The sequence below is a fragment of the Onychomys torridus genome, chromosome 7 (assembly GCF_903995425.1).
Source record: "Onychomys torridus chromosome 7, mOncTor1.1, whole genome shotgun sequence".
In the NCBI taxonomy this organism is placed as follows: domain Eukaryota; kingdom Metazoa; phylum Chordata; class Mammalia; order Rodentia; family Cricetidae; genus Onychomys; species Onychomys torridus.
Genome location: NC_050449.1, coordinates 6350775 through 6367419, shown reverse-complemented (window position 1 = coordinate 6367419; position 16645 = coordinate 6350775). Strand labels below are relative to the sequence as shown.

Genomic DNA, 16645 nt, shown 5'->3' with positions numbered 1-16645 from the left:
TGTATGTATACATGTACATATAAATATGTGAGTGTATATTCAGTATGCATGTACATGTGCATGTATATGTGTGTGCATATATATGTGTGTGTGAATGTTCATGTATGTGTATACATATATATATCCTGCTATTCCTTGAACAGTTTGGGGCAGCAACTGACAGGAGATCTGGATAAAAGAGTTGAGAGAACCTTCAGTATGTGGGAAGACTTTACAAAAATAAACATCACACTGTGGAGGAATACTATTAATATTTTTACAAAATAAATCAGAAAAGACACCATGGCTAGCATTCATTAAGATTCCTGTTTGTGATGCATCAGTTTGGAAGCAGGAATATGGAAGTATCCACTTCCACCCACCACACACACTTCAGCTAACACAGCACCAGATTCAGGCTCTCCTGGGACTTTCTTTCTGGTGCTGAGGCAAACTTTGCTGGACACAGCGCACAGAAGGAAAGGTCATCGAAGAGATGGCCACGCTTTATTTTTAAACATGGTGAATTTCAGAGAATCCTGGTATATCCTATGCAAAGAGCTTGGAACCTAGTTCAGAAATGTGAGTGGGAGGTTTAGAGAAGGAAATGTGGGGGTCCCTCAGCAGGGAGACAGCAGCAGTCACATCAGCAAAGTCAGGGTGATGTCATCTCATTGGATTCAGCAACAGCCATTAAAACTTGACCTAGACGTTAATGTCCAAACGTGAACTACTGTGCCAGCTTTTAACTTTTGTACTCTGGGGTCCGGAAGATTAAATTTAGATACTCATCTGTAGTGTGAATTTTGGAACATATAATGTGTTCTTATTGTAATTCTTCCTTTTCAGAATTTTACATGTGTATGGGCACAGGAATGATTTGACAAGACTTTATATGTTTTTATTTTTTCTTTTTTATTATGTGCTGCTGTGTAGCAAACACTGTACTGATGATGGCTAGTGTGGTTCCTTTTCACCTGATCTTTTCCGAGTCAACTAAGTAACAAGCATCAGCCCAGGGCAGTGATCCTGCTCCATTAGTCACAGTTTTAAAGGCCTACAAAGTCTCTCCTGTTGGAAAAGCCTATTGCCTTCTTCAGCGTGTGTGAGTCCAGTCAGATGTTTCATGCTTCTGACTGACGGATACTGCCAGGGCTCTGTGTACCTTAAATCTTCTATGCTTGCTAACTCTGTCGGATGGATCTAGTAAATGCTCAATAAACACATGAATTAATCCTCAAGGGCTAATTGACAAGGCCAGAGAAACTCATCTAAAACAGCTTGTTCTGCATTTCCATAATCTCATTGATCTTTTCTATTGCACTTTCAAGAAAATGCATGGTGTAATAGAGTTGTCTGATCACATCTAAAATAAATCTTCCTATAAGTAAATAGAAACAAAGACAATAATACATAGTTAGATTTTAATTAATACCCTTCAGTTGAAAAATTAGTATTTGGGACATTATTTTTCTTTTTTACCTGTGAAATGTTGATCATTTTTAATTAACTTTAATAAAGCATGGTTTACTTGATAAGAATCAACAATTTTAAGCAAACATTGAGAAAAAGAGTGCACACCTGTGTCCCTAACCACTATCACTATATTGGCATGTCTCTTGCTACAGGAAATATTTAACACACCTTTCTAATCACATTCCTCTCCCAGCACCTCCCCTGAGGAATATTCATAGATTTTGTTTTCTCCAGAAACTTTTCAGTATTTTTCATGTTTATTTATTTATATATTTATTGATAGTTTGGTAAATGTCATGTGAATGTGTGTGTGCTTTGGTGCATAAGTATGGAAGCCAGAAAACAACTTGCAGCAGTCAGCTCTCTCTACCATGTGTGTCCCCACAATGAAGCTCTGGTTTTTAGGTTCAATGGGAAGATCCTCTATCAGATGAGCCATCTTCTTGGCTCCTCCAGAAACTTTTTATAAATATAAATCATATTGTTTGATGCCGACAATGGGCTTATTCCCTCAATAAAATGATTATAGCCCATGCTGTCAGTGACTGTGACCTTTAATCAGAATGAGTTAGCATTCAGTCCCTTATTCCAGCTGAAGATGCTTCCATGATCCCACTGATCCACATCTGTTTATTCATTCACAGAGAATGGGCATGTGGGATCCATTCGATTTGAGTCCTATGACAATTCTATGAACGATGAAGGATAAACCTTTGAGTCAAGGGTGGTATATCTGCCACACTATAGCGAACTTTATTCCTTTTCTGTTTCTATTATTCTTTGTTTGAAAACTGATGCATAATTTTAACGCCAGAGTATACTGTCTGCTTCATTTCTGAATGACAGAGGCATTTTTCCCTGTGTAAATATGTCTTTGTTAGACACATTTTATTCCTTTTATAATTAAAATTGATTCAGTTTCTATTTAAAAATTGGCAGATAGCTGATAGTGAGGTCAAGTTATATTTCTTCCTTTATCCATTTATTTTATATGAACATTGTGTGTGTGTGTGTGTGTGTGTGTGTGTGTGTGTGTGTGTGCATGTGTATCAGGTAGGCCCACATCTCAACAACAGCATGCCATGGTACTCATGCTTCTAATGTTGATCCTAGCCTTCCACCTTGTTTGAGATGTGTCTGTCTTAGTCAAGGTTACTATTGCTATAATGAAACACTCCCATTAGTCATTAATTAAGAAAATGTTCTTCAGGCTTGCCTATACCCTTGTCTTATGGAGGCATTTTCTCAGTTGAGGCTCCCTCCTCTCACCTGACTATAGTTTATGTCCAGCTGACCAAAGTATCCATTGTTTTAGATGTGATCTTCCATTTTTATATCATGCATGTATCAACAAAGCAAAGTAATGATTGTTATAGACATATGCAATTTTACTAGCAAATATCAAGATGAAACATATTTAAACTAAGCATGGTGGCAATTTAAGGGACAGATGCAGGAGGATTGCCATAAGTTCAATGTTAGCTTTGTCTACTATGGTGAGTTGTGGGCCAGTCAGGGATTGTAGCAACACCATACCCCTCATCCCACCCCTGTACACACACACAATTTAAAATTAATTAAAGAAAAAGAATCAGGATTTTAGAATTATTCTCACATGAGCTAAGAGCTGAACATGTGTGTGGATCTAAAAAGTCAGCCCAATGCATAAAATGCATCTTTATATTATCTTATTTTGTATATGAAAATGCTGCGAGGAGAGATGAGTAGGATTTTTCTAAGTTCTGTTTCTATACTAAATTAATTTGTTGATTTAAGACATCATTTTGATTTCTTAAAATACATTGTTAAACATGATTTCTTGGGGTCATAAAATATAGTGTGGTTCTAATTAGGATATTACAGAGCCCATGTGTGATAAAAAGGACATCCGTACTGGAGGACCGGGTCTCAGGCTTCCTCCATAGAGCTGGTCTGAGGCAGGAACATGTGCTTTCATTCTACTCTGCATAGAGGCACCAAGCTAACAAGCACTGAAATTGAGTGCCCTTTGACTGAGGATCAGTCACCAGAACCATTTTTCCCCTGAGGAGAAAGATTGTCTGGAGAGAGAAAACTGCCTGACCTCGCCCAATTAGCACGCCACAGTTACAGGCATAACAGCCACCAGCGACAGGCCTATATTGCCAAGATGTGTATTTGTGTTCCCCAGGCTGCAGGCCAGGATGTGTCAGCAAGGATCAGTTTGGGCACCATTTTAGTGCCTCCGTATTGGCCATAAGAGAAAGACAGAAAGGGACGCCATAAGGGAAACTATGTTCTATTCTTCCAATGTACTCGAGAATGTTGCTGGTCCCCAAGGACAGAGGCTTCTTCTGAGCCTTGGTACAGCTACAGCCTCAGCTTGAAAAGCTAGTCAGGGAGGGGAGGAAGAACTGGAAGAGCGTCCTTGCTCCTCCAGTGGCCATCCACTACCCTGGATATCACATCAGCCTGGGGGTTAAGGAATGCCCCCCCACTATGAGCAGGCAGCATTGAACGATGCTTCAGCCTGCGCTGAAAGCTAGCAGCATCACATGTCCATGTCTTCCCACTCATTGCAGGGAAATTAAAACTCGCAAAAACTTATTCTGAAAGACAAGTGTCCTTCTTGCTGGTCTGGAATACTATTTGTATAATGCACATGGGCTTTATAGTTTTCAAATTGGATATTTGGTATTTCCTGAAGAATGTGATCCAGAAACTAAATCAGCATTGTATCTTCATTTCCCATGATCTGTGCTAATATTTATTGTTTCCAGATCTGTAACCACATTAAGTAAGTCTCTACCTATGTCATAAGAGTATGTGAGCTTTCTACATTCATCTTAGGATTCTGGTTACCCACACAACCTCTATGTTGTAAAGAATTCAAAATTAATCTTATCAACCCTTAGTTTCAATTTGTTGAAGTGGAGATGACCTGACATATCATTACAAATAATAGTGATCATTTACCTAAATATGTAGCACATGATTAGTGTATGATGTATTTGCAAGTTCTAGAGCACATGAATCATTTAGGCCTGTCCAACTGGAAGAATCACATCTTTGGGATTCTCATGGAGCCCTGGCCCATGAGCAGAAGAAAAAGAAGCATGGAGTAGCTTTGAGCTATTTTAAAGCAAACTGCACAGTGAAACATGGGTTATTAGTTCAGTGCTGACTGAATTAAGATTACTTGGAGACTTTTGTCACTATGTAATTCCACCTAGTGAATTCTCACTAGATGCCAAGGATGGTGCTACATAGCTTATTCAAGCCATCTTTATTTAATGGATAACAAGAAAGAAGTGTGTCTCTGTGTTCAAAACAAATGACAAAGTCAATCAATAAATGGGCCAAAGCTCCAGAGAGAACATGGTGAAGACAGGAGCTGAAAAGAAAATTAAAAATGGAAAACTTTAAAACAGTGTAGGTGTCAGGTTTGTTTCTAAATTAGTGTCTGTGTGGTTTGACCCCCTTTAAGTCCTTATCTCAGCTATTCCTCTTTAAAGCACTCTCAAGTTTTGTAGCTTTACTAGTCGATCCTTTGTAGGAATTTATCATCGATCTCTAAATATACAAATCATGTGGGTTCTCCTAGATCATGCCAACTTAGTAACTTGGTGATGAAGAAATCTGAAATATCTCTTAGAAGCTAATATTCATGTGCATACTTATCTCAGACCACAAGGATTAAAAACACTCATAAGAACTATTTCCTCCTACTTTATTATATTGACTATATATTTGTAGTGTTCATACTACCTTGAATGAATTTATATGGGTTTCATTTTAATACAATCAAATAAATTCTAGGAATACAAACATCATTATTTTAAAAGTAGAAAAAAACATTCAACCTCAAAATGATTGAATAAAAAGTAATAAGTTACAAGACTTGCAGACTTTGCCATGTTATTTAAAAGTGTATGTGTATGAAAGTTAAATTATTTATGCAGAATCAAATAACTGAAGAGCTGGTACAACTAAATATTTTTAGATATTGTGAATATTTATATTAAGAAAATTTGACAACCTGATAGTCCAATGCCTTTGTCTATATCCAAATATTCAAATTTTTTTTACGTTTGCAGTTACTTTGATAATAGAAAAGGTAAGACCTTGAAGGATTATTCAAGCAATGATATATTTTATTTGTTAATTCACAGAATGAGTAATGTTCCTTACAGTTCTGTGCTGTAAATGTGATTGAGTTCCAATTCAGATTCCCTTCAGTACACTCCACTGAATGCCTGTCTTCCCTTTAGAATAAAATGAGGTCAAGCATGTCAGGCATGCCTACAGTCCTAGAGCTGTGAAGGCAGAAGCAGAATGGCTAAGTTCTAGACTAGCCACTGCCACATAATGAGACTCTGTCTCAAATATAAATAAATGACATGAAAACTGAAGTGAAGTCAGTTATTTTGCTGTCTCCCTCTACATGTGCATGCGTGCGCACATACACACAGTCATACATAAAGAAATAAATGGCCGGGCGGTGGTGGCACCCACCTGTAATCCCAGCACTCGGGAGGCAGAGGCAGGTGGATCTCTGTGAGTTCGAAGCCAGCCTGGTCTCCAAAGAGTTTCAGGAAAGGCGCAAAGCTACACAGAGAAACCCTGTCTCGAAAAACCAAAGAAAGAAAGAAACAGAGAGAGAGACAGAGAGAGAGAGAGACAGAGAGAGAGAGACAGAGAGAGAGAGACAGAGAGAGAGAGACAGAGAGAGAGAGAGAGAGAGAGAGAGAGAGAGAGAGAGAGAGAGAAAGAAGGAAGGAAGGAAGAAAGGAAGGAAGGAAGGAAGGAAGGAAGGAAGGAAGGAAGGAAGGAAGGAAGGAAGGAGGGAAATGTATGTATTATCTGGGCATATTGATACATGTTTGTAATTCTAACAGTTGGGAGAACAGCAAGATTACTCTATGTAAAAGCTTAATAACAGCCTGGGCTATCTAGCAAGACTCTGTCTCAAATGCATGCATACATACATACACACATCCCATATATATAATATTCACAAAATTAATAGTTGATAACTAAAATAATGAATCCTAGATCACTCTGGATCAGTAACATATTAACAAAGATGATCCCTGACTCCAGAGTCATCAGCAATATCAAGTGCCATAACTTGCCTGACAGAAAAAGGAAAAATGTTGTTCACATCTAGCAGGTAGAGATGTTGCTGAATATCCTCCATTGGGTGGAACAACATCTCACAGGTGAGGTATGTGGCCCCAGGTCATCTGAGCTGAGACTGAGAAAAGTTGATGGAGCTGACAAGAAGCTCATTACAATAGGATGCTGCCAGTGACTAGCACAGAAAGAATGTAGTTGCTGCTTTTAGAATCTCTATATTTTAATAATATTGGAGACTGCTCAGTCTCAGAGATGGAGACACAGAAGTTAGGCATGAAATGTTATTTTGCAGAAGTAAAATTGGAAACAAATGGAGTGGGACATGTGCAAAGCATGCTATGGAGTTTTGATGCTATTAAAATGTAAAGGACTCTCTGCAGACCTGCACCCTGGTGTTCTCATAAAGACCCCACCCCACGATCCAGGCAGAAAGTATTTATGTAGGCAACGTCACTCACGGGCCCCTGGCATGAGCAGCATCTCCTTGATTGCCCGCCCTCTCTGTTGAGTTTCATCTTTTCTGCAGGTGTTATCATTGATGGGAGAGTGGTTAATAAGGAACTACATACTCTTGCAGAAGCTCAGCTCCCATGCTGTGTTTTAAAATTGTGCCCCCACATCTGAAGAGTTCGTTGCAGTTAATAAAATCAGTGCTGTGCTGCCAGTCCTCAACAGTGGACATGGTCAGCTGGAAAACATATGTTTATGTTTTTATTGACCCAGATAGGTTAAGACATTCTATTGGTGTCTCACTATAATGAAAATAAAGGTTCAAACTGTACTAAAAATCTTAATGCATAACTAACCCAAAATGTACCTGTCCTAAAATGATTCTCTGACAGCAAAGGGAGCTTGACAGAATGGGTATGACGTGAGTTTTTTTTTTTTTTTTTTTATGTTTTAAATGAACAATCATGGCAAACATTAACTAAACTCTAGAGGAAAGGAGCAGACCTTGTGACTGAGTGCAAGGTGTTTTGTCTCATCACTGAAAATGTCCAACATTTATGAAAGCAGCTAATAATGGTATTGTCATGTGCCCATAAATACTAATTGCTCTGTGTCAATCTAATTAGATCCATACAACTCAGCCAACTAGCAAGAACACTGGCCTCAGTTCAGGTTCCAATTCCTTCCCACAGCGGGTCTGCATGAATAGAAGGAGATCTTCACAGTGTGCTGAAAAGCCTCCCAGATAAACACTGAAATTTTTTATTTATTACCTTAAATCTTCACCTACTATCATAATTTTAAAAAGAATTATTTCGTGACATAGAGGAGTCAACATTTCATTATCTGTGCTTCCTTTTATCCATCAATAATTCTTAGTTATATAACAGCCATTTTCACAATTTCGAGAAGCATGGAAATAAACAATATATCTAAAGCATGTAAGGTTACACACATACACACACACACACACACACACACACAGAGAGAGAGAGAGAGAGAGAGAGAGAGAGAGAGAGAGAGAGAGAGAGATGGTGGGGTGGTGGTGAGGAGAAATGATGGAACTGACTTAAAAGAGAGGGCCCTTCTACAGGGTTCTAAAAAGAGTTACACAATGGGCAATACTGGATATATGGAAGGAGACTCACAGGCCGAGACATAAAGTGAGCACACGCTTTCAACAAGAAGCATAAAGGACAGTCGTTGAGTGGAATGAAAGACAGGAGAGATGAGGGTGAAGTTGCAGACCTGATTAGGGACAAGCTCATGTAAATTCTTAAAGAACTTATATGACTTCTATTTATTAGCAAAGGCTGAATCATACCATAAATAGTTAGAGTTTTCCTGCCTGGCCCACAGTCAGGACAAATCTCTCTCATCCGCCAGGCCCATAGACACTCAGACCCAACCAAGTAAACACACAGAAATTTACAAACTGTATGGCCGTGGCAGGCTTCTTGTTATCTACTTCTTCTATCTTAAATTAACCCATTTCTGTTAGTCTGTAAGTTGCCATGTGGCTCGTGGCTTACCATTACCTTACATCTTCCATGTCATGGTGGTGGCTGGCAGTGTCTATCACTGCCCCAGCCTTCAACCTCCCAGAATTTTCATCTCTCTTGTCCCACTTATACTATCTATCCTTCCTGCCTGGCTACTGACCAATCAGCACTTTATTTATTTTAACCAATCAGATCAACACATTTGACATACAGAACATCCCACAGCACTTCCCCCTTTTCTTTTTTTCAAAAAGCAAGATTTTAACTTTTATATAGTAAAATTTCAGATAACAAAACAATTATCAAGCAAGAATTATAGTTACAATATTAAAGAAGATATCCTATCTATCTTATATTTGTGAGTTTAAGGTTTTATATCTAACTTATCTTTTATCATAACTGAGAAAATTATAACTATCTAGTCTTCAACCACATCAAAGACCTCAGAAGGATATAATATTGCCTGAGAACCAGGAGAAGGATGCAAGCAACTTTCGGGAGTCTTGCAGGGTAGACAGAGACAGCTGGCAGCCTGGACAGTCACCTAATGTTCCTTTGTAAAGTTGGGGCATTTGTCTTCAGCCCACAGGGCTAGAGTTTCTTGGTCAATTTTCTCAGTGTCCTATATAATGTCTGGCAGTTTCCTCTGAGAAGTAGGAACCTGAAGGACCATTTTGTCAAGCAAAGCTCAGTGGTCACCTTTCTATGGGTCCTGCATGTCTAGTCGATCAAGCAGTCCAGACAAGAACAGTTTCTTGCCCAAATGGCTATTTTTGCCAAAGTGAAGATAAGATATGAAGTGTCTTCAATGCCCATCCTCCTCTCTGAAGTAAATCAGTGTTGCCAGGAGCAGACATGCCTCACTGTCCAGAAAGTCTAAATTTTAAAAATATTTTAAATGCCATATTCTGTAGGTCTTTGAAGTATTTGAAGATTACCTATCTATCTGAAATATCTCTATGTATACCTAGAAGACTTGATTAACATGGCCACGAGTATGATTATCATAGGTTACTAATTATTAATCTATTCTTAATTATCCATTACAATTTAAAATGAGCTATACAAACATAATACCTTAAACATGAATAGAAATATACACACAGTATAACAAAATTAACTTTAAGTTTGTATCAATAGACTAAAATCTATACCAATGTAAAACATTTTAAACAAGTTGTTGCTCTTTAGAAGTAAGTTCCTTAATCTACCCTTTCATCCTATTATATCTATATAGTATCCCCTTTTCTTCTTTAGAAAGAGATTGAATTTATAATCAACCTGCTTTAAATAAAAATATTGTTTTTTCTCTGTCCCACACCATAAGGCTCTTCTTATTTTGGGAAATTGTGCGTAGTTTCTCTTACTACTTCCTGCTGGAAGGGGGGCGCTGTATCTTATGGGGACACAAAGAAAATTTTAGGATTATGGAGTAGTCCATGAAGGTAAACCTCTGAGACAGTTGTCTTGAAACCATTCTGGATGTTGAATCATCTGGGCCATTGTGTCATCGGAGACTTTTCAGATGGTCTTGGTTGATCAAACCTGATGTATCTTAACCTGGAACAAATCCACAGCCTCTGGCTTTCTGTGGAAACAAAAGCAGAGCCTCTTTTCCAAAGCAACAAATCCTTATATCCAAATTTTGAAGTCAAGATACCTTTAAAATTTATATATTTGTTTAACTCAACAGTTTTTACGATCAAATCTTTTTCTGCAGTTAAAAATCCCAAAGACAACACAAACCAGATTCTCTGTGTAATATCCATCTATGTAAGACTGAAAAGCCACTGTGACTGCTGGCTCCACCCACCTCAGCTTCCCAACATGGTGGTGGTACAGTTTACCACCAGCTCTGGGTCTGGAGCCATGTGTACCATCAATTATCAGAAGCAGTTCTATCAAAGATCAAAGCAGTACATAGCCCAGAAACCTTTTTTTTTTTTTTTAACTAGCAAAGGCTAAATTCACCATGCAGCAGAGTAAAGTGCCTCTTGTAGATTCCTCATTCCCGACACACTGCAGGCAGATGCACATGCCAGGAACCCGCCATAGTAGCTCAAACTGGCAGGCTGCCGCTAACTTGAAAGAGACAACTAGGAAGCTGTTTTTAGCTCTGTTTTAGAATCATTTTTGTCACGTTTTAGGTGGAAACTCTTGCCAACATGTCGGGCACCATTTGTAGTTAAAACCTTCCTTTTGAAAAAAAAAGAAAAGGGGAAGTGCTGTGGATATTGTTCTGTATAAATAAAATGCTGATTGGCCAGTAGCCAGGCAGGAAGTATGGGCAGGAAAAGCAGAGAAGAGAATTCTGGGAACAGGAAGGCTGAGGGGAGAGAGATATTGCCAGCCACTGCCATCACAAGGAAGATGTAAGGTAATGGTAAGTCACAAGCCACATGGCAACTTATAGACTAACAGAAATGGGTTAATTTAAGATGGAAGAAGTAGATAACAAGAAGCCTGCCACGGCCATACAGTTTGTAAACAACGTAAGTTTCTGTGTATTTACTTGGTTGGGTCTGAGCGTCTATGGGTCTGGTGGATGAGAGATATGTGTCCTGACTGTGGGCCAGGCAGGAAAACTCTAACTACAAAAGCTGTCTGATTCCCCTCATAAAGAAACAGGAGGATATTGCATTCATCTTAAGATAGGATTTAAAAGCTGCTTGGTAGACAATACAGTGACATAGAAGTCAGCTTCACCAGTTAGAGCTATGATTATAAACCTTTGGGATATCTGATAGCATCTCAAGTATCTTCAGTATAACATGAAACCCTCTACAACATTACACAAAGTAAATCAGTTCAACTAAATTTGTTTCTCAAATGTATGGCACATTTGAACCATGTGTGTACAGCAGAGTGCTGGTGATGGACTCAGAATCAGGTTGCCAAGGTGTTGGGTCCACCTGGAGCAGAGAATAGTGAGAGAGCAAGACACCAGTGCAAGAGTGAGTGGCAAGAAGGGAGCATGGAGCCATTTATTCCATGTCTAAACATAACTATTTTTATAATAAAATTGGAGAGAAATATTGATAATCTTTCTGCAAAAGCTTAGAGAAATTGACCCTGTTGTAAACAAAGCAGGTAACAAGTTAATGATACTTTGACAAAATTTCTGATGGCTTCAGAAAATCTCTAGTAATACTGGGTAGGAAACGGTGGCAGAGGCTTCTTTTTTAAAAGGGAGGGGCATGAAGTTTGGAGGCTTTCAGAGGCATTGGAAGGCTAGAAGTTGTAAGTACATATGATTGATGTGTGCATTCATTGTGTAGAGGTATGTAATTCTCAAAGAGTAAAAAAATATATTCCAAAAAGGAACAAGTTGGGCATGCGGAACTCACCTTTAATTTTTGCACTCAGAAAGCAGAAGCAAGTATTTCTCTAGGAGTCTGAGGCCAGATTGGTCTACAAAGCAGGTTCCAGGATAGTTTGAGTTACACAATGAGACCCTGTCCAAATAATATGAAGAAATTGATTACAGTAGATGTTTTTAGGTTTATTGTGCTATTTATTTATGTCCATGTTCTGTGTATGTGTGGGCATGCACTCATGTGCAAGAGAAGCAATGGCCCTTAACCTTTGAGCCTCTCTCCAGACCCTAAAATAGATTTTAAATTCTATGCACAAAGTGTCCCCATAAAAGTCACTTGTGGTCACTGGTAGGAAGAAAGAGGAAAGCTATTTTTACTTGTGAACTATGATTTGCTGTGATATGGAGTTCTCACAGACTAAACATTAAATTTTGTTTTAATTATCCACCATCTCTCATTTTTTTTGGCATCAAGGCTAGCACATGGGTATATTATTGCAATATAAAAGCAAATATCTCTTTAAGATATAATGTATTATTAAATAAGAGGCTGTAGTATATGAGCTTCATTTAAACAATTTAAATTGGATTTTGTTATGGAGAGCCCAGGTGTATATGGAATCTCAGGATTCCTTTGGCCATGTTATCCCAGAGGTTCAACTCAGGTTTTACCAGTAGTCACTTTAGTCTACTGAGTCATCTCACTGCCCCAAGAATTTCATTTTTCAGGTGAATTCAAGGTTGATTCTATACAAATGGGTAACAAAAGTCTTTTTTTCATTTTTGTGTTTTTAATTTATTTATTCTTCTTTCATATAACACACAGCATCCCCTCCCCAACCACCTCCCTCTCCCCCCAGATCTGTTTCCTTTTGGGAGAGAGCAGGCTTACCAGTGATGTCAACTGAACTCAGACAATGATAAAATATAGTAAGACTTGACATACACCCTTATATCAAGGCTGAATGAGGAGAAAGGTTCCACAAGCAGGCAAAAGAATGAGAGACACCCCCACTTCCATTATTAGGAGTCCAACAAAAACCCCAAGCTAAAGAACCACAGAGTGTATACAAAGGGCCAGATGAAGACCCATGCAGGTTCTATGGTTGTTACTTCAAGTCTCTGTGAGCCCCTATGGGCTCTGCTTAGTTGATTCTGTGGGCCGTGTTCTCCTGGTGTCCTTGACCCTTCTCATCCACACTCCCATAATCCTTGCACCTGTCTTCTGGAAAGCTCTGTCTAATGTTTGGTTGTGGGTCTTGATATGGTTCCCATCAGCTGTTGGAGGAGGCCTCTCTGATGATGAGTGGGCTAGGCACCAATCCTATGAGTATAGCAGAATATCATTTGCAATCATTTCATTGACTTTTTTTGGGAGGGAGGGTCAGTTGTGTTTGGTTCTAACATAGGTCTCTGAGCCATCCAGCTTCCAGATCCAGACAGTGTGGGCATGAACTTCCTCTTGTGGTGAGGGCCTCAGATAAACCAGTCATCTGTTGGCCACCCCCACAAGCTCTAAGCCACCATTGCTCCAGCACATCATACAGGCAGGGCAGGTTGTGGGTTGTAGATTTTGTGACTGAGTTGGTGTTCCAGTTCCACCACTAGTGCCTTGCCTTGTTATCAATGACAGCTGGTTCAGGCTCCATGTCTGCAATATCTAGAAGTCTTTGCTGTAGTCAAACTCATAGGTTCTAGGAAGTTTCTACTGCACTAGGCTTCTATAACCGCCCCCCAATGCCCACCTATTTCTGTTGTCTCTCCCCAAACTCTCTCCCCCCATTCTTCTCTTCACTCTCTATCCCTCCTGTCCTGAGCCCTACTCACCCCCAGCCCACCCACAAATCTATTCTATTTCATCTTCCCAGGGAGATCCATGTGTCCCCACCAGACCTCTTCTCTTTATTTAACTTTTGTCTATCTCTGGATTGCAGTGTGATTATCCTTTACCCAACAGTTATGTCCACTTATAAGTGAGTACATATCATGTTTGTCTTTCTGGGTCTGGGTTGCCTTGCTCAGAACAATTTTTTTAACTCAATCTGTTGGCCTGAAAATTTCATGATGTCATTTTTTTCTAATAGTTGAGTAATATTCCTTTGTGTAAATATACTACGTTTTCTTTATCCATACTTCAGTTGAAGGACATCTAGATTGTTTCCAGATTCAATTATTATGAATAAAGCTGCTAAGAACGTAGTTGAGAGAAACCCTTATGGTAGGATAGGCCTCTTTTGGATATATGCGCAAAAATGGTATAGCTGGATCTTGAGGTAGATCAATTTCCAATTTTCTGAGGAACCAACAGTATTGATTTCCATAGTGACTGTAAAAGTTTGCACTTCCACCAACAATAGAAGAATGCTCTCCTTACTTCCCATTTGTGTTGTTGATCTTAGCCATTCTGATAAGCATAAGATGGAATCTCAAAGTAATTTTGGTATACATTTCCCTGATGGTTAAAGATGTTGAACATTTCTTTAAGTGTTTCTTGGCCACTTCAGATTCCTCTAATGTGAGTTTTTTGTTTAGGTCTATACCCTATTTTTAAAACTGCATTATTTGGTTTGTTGCCATCTAATTTCTTGAATTCTTTATGTATTTTTTGTATTAGCCCTCTATGGGATATAGATTTGAGGAAAACCTTTTCCCATTGTATAGGCTTCTGTTTTGTCCTACCAATGGTATTGTTTGCCTTACTGAAGCTTTTCCATTTCTTGAGGCCCCATTTACTATTTTTTTTTATCTCAGGACCTGTGCTATTAGTGTTCTGTTTAGGAAATTGTCTCCTGTGCCGATACATTCAAGGCTATTCCCTACTCTGTTCTATCAGGCACAGTGTGTCTGCTTTAATGTTGAGGTCTTTGATCCATTTGGACTTGAGTTTTGTGCATGGTGATAAATATGGATCTATTTGCATTCTTCTATATGCAGGCATCCAGTTGGACCAGCACAATTTGTTGAAGATGTTTCTCTTTTCCATTGTGTCTTTATGGCTTCTTTATCAAAAATCAGGTATCTATAGGTGTGTGTATTTATGTATGGATCTTTCATTTGATTCTTTTGATCAGTGTGTCTACTTTTATGCTAATACCATGCTGTTTTTATTACTATAGCTCTGGAGTAGGGATGAAGTCAAAGATGGTAATACCACTGAAAGTTCTGTTATTGTTCAAGATTATTTTAGCTATCCTTTTTTATATGAAAAATTAAGTATTGTCATTTCAAGGTCTCTAAATAATTTGTTGTAATTTCAATGAGAATTGTGCAGAATCTCTAGATTGCTTTTGATGGCCATTTTTACAATGTTAATTTTACCAATCCATGAGCATGGGAGATCTCTCCATCTTCTGATATCTTCTTCTGTAGCTAAAAGTTTTCCTGGTACTGCTTGGCTTTCAACCAGGACAAATCTCTCTCATCCACCAGTCCTACAGCCACTCAGATCCAAATAGACAACACAGAGGTTTATATTAATTATGAACTGGATGGCCTAGGGCTCAAGCTTCTGCTACCTAGCTCTTATATCTTAAATTAGCCTATTTTTATTAATCTATGCTTTGCCACATGTTCTGTGGCTTTATCTGAGTCCCATTGCATGTTACTCTTTGGGAGGCTTGCTGGTGTCTCTCCCTGTCTTCTTCCTGTCTCTCTCTTTGAATTTACCATCTGCCTCTAAGCTACTTTGTCATAGGCCAAATGGTTTTATTTATTAACGAATAACAACAACAAATATTCACAGTGTACAGAAAGATATTCCCCCCTCATTCTTCAATCCTCAAAGATTCCAAGTTATTGTCACACAAGTCTTTTACTTGCTTGGGTTTAGGGTTATTGCAAAGATATTTTATATTGTTTATGGCTCTTGTGTAGGGTGTTATTTTTCTGATTTCTTTCTTAGTCTATTTATCATTTGTTAAAAAGGAGGGCTACTGGACATTTTTAGTTAATCTTGTATCCAGCCACCTTGCTAAAGGTGTTTATCAGCTGTAGGAGTTCCTTGGTAGAATTTGGGGGGGGGGGTCACTTACATAGTGTATGCAATTTATGATACTTTGACTTCTTCCTTTCCAGTTTGTATCCCCTTGATCTCCTTCAGTTGTCTTATTCTTCCTTTTATAACTTCAAGTACTATATTGAATAGATATGGAAAGTGGAAAGCCTTATTTTGTTCCTGATTTTAGTGGAATTGCTTTGAATTATCTCCATTTAATTTGATGTTAGCTATAGGCTTGCTGTAAATTGCCTTTATTATGTTTAGGTCTGTCCCTTGTGTCCCTGATCACTTCATGGCTTTTATCATGAAGGAGTGTTGGATTTTGTTGGCATTTCTTGAGATGATTATGTGGAGGTTTTTTCTTTCAGATTGTTTACATGGTGAATTATATTGACAGATTTTTGTATGTTGAACCATCCCTATATCTCTGGGATAAGGCTTACTTGATCATGGTGGATGATCTTTTTGATGTGCTTTTGGACTCAGTTTGCAAATGTTTTGTTGAGTATTTTTGCATCAATGTTCATAACAGATATGTGATTCTTTTTCTTTCTGTGGATTGGGTATCATGGTAACCATGGCATCACTATTTCATGAAATGAATTTGTCAATGTTCCTTCTTTTTCAATTTTGTGGAATAATTTGAGGAGTATTGGTGTTTACTCTTCTTTGAAAGTCTGGTAGAATTTTGTGCTAAAGCAGTCTGGCCCTGGGCTTTTTTTTGGTTAAGTTTCAATGGCTACTATATGTCCTTAGGAGCTATAGATCTATTCAAATTGTATACCTGATCTTGATTTAGATTTGGTA

At 38.5% G+C, this 16645-nt stretch overlaps 1 protein-coding gene across 1 annotated transcript in view; it reads left to right on the top strand.

Moving 5' to 3' along the window:
* The window catches only part of Cntn5 (contactin 5), a 463340-nt gene that overhangs the window by 110655 nt on the left and 336040 nt on the right, over positions 1–16645 (top strand). The gene's annotated exons all lie outside the window — the stretch shown is intronic.